Genomic DNA, 4,790 nt, shown 5'->3' on the forward strand with positions numbered 1-4,790 from the left:
TTTATACAATTTTTAACTACAATTATAATTTAGATACATATTTTATACAACTCTATATAGTTTCTACATGCATTCTAAAAATATATCAATCTAGTATAAGAGAATATCAATTGAGTATATGGACTCTGCAAGTGTATTAATATAGTATAAAAGTGTATTAATGTGGTATAAAAGAGTATTAATTGGGTATAGGGACTGCATGTGCTTGCATAAAATTTCCCTTCTCTTTTTTAAGAAGTGTATCAATATAGTATAAAAATGTATCAATTTGGTATAAAAGTGTATCAATTGAGTATAGAGATTGCATGTGATCATTTGGGCCAAATGGCTAAAAAAAGGAAATTAGTTTAGCTGACTGAACAGCCCATGTCTACCTTTTCAAATTTGGGCCATTTTTTTTTTAAATGGACAGCCCATGTCCTTTTCTCTTTCTAAATCAATCCTTTTTAATTAGGAAAAAGGACATGGGCTGACCATTTTGAAGAGAAATGATCAGCCCATGTAAAAGTTGGACAATTGGAGCCAGTCGGCCCAATTTAATTCTGATTTTTAGCCATTTGGCCCGTCGATCGCATGCAGTCTCTATACCCAATTGATACACTTTTATACCACATTGGTACACTTTTATACCGCATTGATACACTTTTATATCCCATAAATGGCTATATTTTGGAATTTGAAAATCAATGGCCACTTGGCCGGAATTATTTTAGCCGAGTGGCTATTCTTGTCCTTTCCCCTTTTAATTATGTTATCTAGCCTAGTTACCCAACCTGTCAGCCCATTTCTCTGTTAAAGAAGATTTAACCCAGCAGCCCACTCCAACGGGCGATCCGGCCCAACAACAACTTCAGCCACCTAAGCCCAATAGAAAAGCCTCGACCCGGCCCACATGCCTTTTCTCTTTCACACAGCACAAACCACATCGTGCAAGAAAACCAAAGCTCAATGCTCTACAGTTTCAGGAAGAGATGGTGAAATGGAATATCCATCAGTTTCAACGGGCTCTTGCCATTGATTCGACAACTATCAAGGCTCAAACCAACATGTCTAAGCCTCTCTACCCCCAATCCGTCACTTCTTCTTAAAATCAGCTGAAAAGGTAACCCCTTTCTCTTCATTGTTAATCTCTCTGATTATCTCCTGCAATTGGTGTTCTCAAGAACATCAAAATTCAAATTTGAAATTTTTTCCAAAGCTTCTCCAAGTACCGTTGCAGTTTGGCCTATAAAAGGGGGCTTTATTCACTCTTATGGAAAAAAAAGGTTAACAAAAAGTGATAGAGAATTGGGGGAATATATTGAGTTCTATCGCTGTCATTGTTTCGTTCTGACACCTAAAGTAGAAGTTGGTGGTGAAGAGCCTTTTTGTCTCGTCGTTGTCTCAGCTCGCTGCGCCATAAAAGGTAACCTCTCTTCCTCCTTTTCTGTCCAACTTTATTTTTTCTTTTCTCGTTTTGTTGATATTTGCGACTATATGGCTTTGTGATGGCTAAATACCTTTTATATACCCTTCCATTGTATGTTAATATATGAACATTTAGTGTAGTTGTTTGCTTAGTTGTTATGACTGTTGAAAGAGTATAGGCTAAGAGGAGCGTTTTGATGGACGTTATGGGAAGACGGAGAACATCACATGACGTTCGGCGTTTATCTCCATCCTCTGCTCGTAAGATACTCCAAATCTCCCCCCATTCCTATTTTCTCCTAATGCTTCAGTTCTCTTTAAGCAAAGAGATTATTTTAAGCCCATGTTTGTGGTTCACGACTCTCATATCTGTTCATGCTAGGATTTGTTGCTCTTTTTCCTTTAATTTCCTTAGCATACTGTTTTAGAATTTAATCCAAGCATGGGGTAAGGGGATGATCATATATGCGTCATAAAATGAATAACTACCGCCTTACCATGTTTGCTACTACTACTTCCCTTTTTCCTAACTTGTACAAATTTTTTTCCTTTTCCTCCCGCCCCATCGATTTCTTAGAGTACTCCTATCTAGCTATTTGGTAGAAATGTGAGATGAGGGGATGTTCATGTGAGCGTTGTACATCAAAATAAGATATACTTTGGTGTTAGTCACTTTCACCTCTCTTTTCCTCAATAAATTTTGCGTAAGTTTCTTCCCACCTGATATTCCCTCATGAATATCTCATGTTGTTTTTGTTGCTGCCCTTTTACCATCTAAATTAGTTATTTTGACTCAAAATAAGTATATGGTAAAGGGATGCATCCATTGGCACCACAGGATAGAAGAAGAATACCTCATGGTGTTCATTATTCTATTCCTCTCTTTTCCTCAAACACTTTGAGCAGGTTCCTCCCCTCACTCCCTTATGTGAAAGTATTTTCGTAGCCTATGAGATCAGATTTCTTTTTGAGCTCGAGTGGCCGTTGGTTTTGATCTACTCCGTACTTGAATGCGCTCCTAAAAGAGGATGTTCTTGCCATTCCTTTTGATCGGTTTATGGCTAGTTATTTCTTTCTAGAATATATCCCTTTGTTCCTTTATGAACTAAGTATATGATGTGCTTTCCTGGTTAGGCTTGAAGTTTGATCCAAGTTTTAATCAAAGTCTCTAGGCAAGAATTCCTAAATGAGATAGGCTTTACAGTTAAAGACTTGAACCTGTTTTTTTCTTCTATCTTTTGCATTTGCACTAGTAGCATAACGTAAAGGGAGGCTCGTTTGAGTTTGAAGGAAAGAAGTGAACATATTGTAATGTTTACTTTCACACTTTCTTTCTTGCTGAAACATACATAATCCTTTCAATTAATACCATCGGTGAATTTTGGTTTTCCTTTTTCTATGAATAAAATTGTATTTTTATTTCTTGAGATCTTTGAAATAAAAGTAACAAGCTAAGTGTGCACTATCCGTGGAATCTTGTCTTCTTTACCTTTGCTAGCTACAAATAATGAATTAGATGTTTCAAGTTTTTTGGTTATTTTAACATCATTTTTATTGGTCGACTATGAGCTTATAAGTATCTTGTTTAACCGAGTCCTTTCTTCGTTGAAACTTGAATAGCTAATCCTTACCTTATCTTTATTACATGAACTCCCTTATGAGTCCCCCGGACTCCCATTTCTCACAGTCGTTTGGGTTAAATTCGACGTCCATCGAGTCAAGACCCATGCCAAGTCAAGAAACACAGGATGATATACAATTGTATACTCTGATATACAGTGAATATACATCGTAAGATGCAGCTGCACGCTATCCCACGGGCTATGATGAAAACGTGGAGCAAAATACGTAGGTATCCACACGTACACTGTATATGCAGGGGTATACAGGAAAACGCAGGAAAGAAGCCGCTGATATACAGTGGATATAATGGCAAAAAAAGGGCTAAAGTCCATGGAATTGTTCCAAAATTGGACAGATTTGTAATGGGTCAAAAGGGGCCCAATTTTCACTCCTCTCTATTTAATTATCCATTCTAATTTATTTATTTGTATTTGCTTGAACACTTAAATTAATCAATCTAGATAAATTTCTCAGGGTGTTGCCATTTTTATTTTATCTTCATTTTTTCTTCCTCTACTTATTTGAATTTTTTTTTTAAAAAAAAAAGAAAAAAAAAAGAAAAATAATAAAAATTATTATCATGTTTTAAAAAATGAATAAAAATAGACTTCATGTTCATTTTTTTCGAAACAATCCTTTCACATTAAAATGACTTATTTATCCATGTATTAATTTGTATCATTTAGGCTAAATAAAGTTTTTCTTAAACATAAAAAGGAAATAAATTTTTCTCAATTTGGTTTCATCTAAAAAAGAAAATTTCATTTGTACATAATTGGTTAATTCTTTTTACTTATTTTGAGTTTAGAAATAATAATGCTGAAATAAAATAAATTTTGACTCAATTTTTACTTTCAAGTCATGTCTTCTTACCTAAAAATGGACTACTTGGACCTGAATGAAATAAAGCTATTTTCAAAAATCGTTCAATTCAAATTTGATATTCCTCTAAAAATTTGACATTTTTGCAAAGTTAGACATTTTAAGTTAGTCAAAATAATTTGGTCAAAGCGTTTTAAAATGGACGTTCCTAAGTGCCTTAAAACCCTTTTTAGGATGTTAATTGAACACTTACCCATTTTCTTTAGTTTTAAAGGTTTATTTTTGTTTTGATTCTTTAGAATTCTTTTAAGCCTTCTTGATTTTTTTCTATAAAAATTAAGTGGCAACTCTGTAAATTTTCTTGAATTATTTTATAAATTTTTTTATATTTTGAAATGATTTAAGAGGTTTAAGAACCATTTTCTTACAAATAATTTATCCCTTTTTTATTGATAAATTCATAAAGGGATAAAACAAAAATGGCGACTCTGCTGAGGATTTATCTAGGTTCTAACCAAAAGAAATTTTTGTAACTTGTGGCTGATTATTATGTGTTTATTTGTTTAAATTTCATATAAACTGTCATTCCATTCATATTTCCTCCACTCTGGAAAATTGACACACACACACATTATACACGCGAATTGTACATTGTACTTTCCCAAAGTTCTTTCAAATCACCTTACTTTAGAGAGTCGGCGCATACTTGGTGTGAGCGGGATTTTTACTATTGGGGGACCACGTACCTTCTCATATAGGAAATCCAAGTTCGTGTGTACCCAAATCTTAGAAAAACTTAAGATAGAGCCATGTCGCCTTTTTTCAATTGAAGTCATTCATGCATATACCTTAATCGAGTCGATTCTTGGTATCGACTCCGCATTTAGGATATTCACCTATGTGTCGACGGGTTTTTGTGACCCATCGATCAATGAGCA

General features: G+C 34.3%; 1 long non-coding RNA gene across 1 annotated transcript; it reads left to right on the forward strand.

The window, feature by feature from the left end:
- Window positions 1-785: 785 nt before the first annotated feature.
- On the forward strand, window positions 786-3,507 carry LOC107840330. The gene is made up of 2 exons (XR_001665245.2): window positions 786-1,102; window positions 1,199-3,507. It is a non-coding gene; the product is annotated as an uncharacterized LOC107840330 (long non-coding RNA).
- The last annotated feature ends 1,283 nt before the right edge of the window (window positions 3,508-4,790 follow it).

The sequence above is a fragment of the Capsicum annuum genome, chromosome 1 (genome assembly GCF_002878395.1).
Source record: "Capsicum annuum cultivar UCD-10X-F1 chromosome 1, UCD10Xv1.1, whole genome shotgun sequence".
NCBI classification, from domain to species: domain Eukaryota; kingdom Viridiplantae; phylum Streptophyta; class Magnoliopsida; order Solanales; family Solanaceae; genus Capsicum; species Capsicum annuum.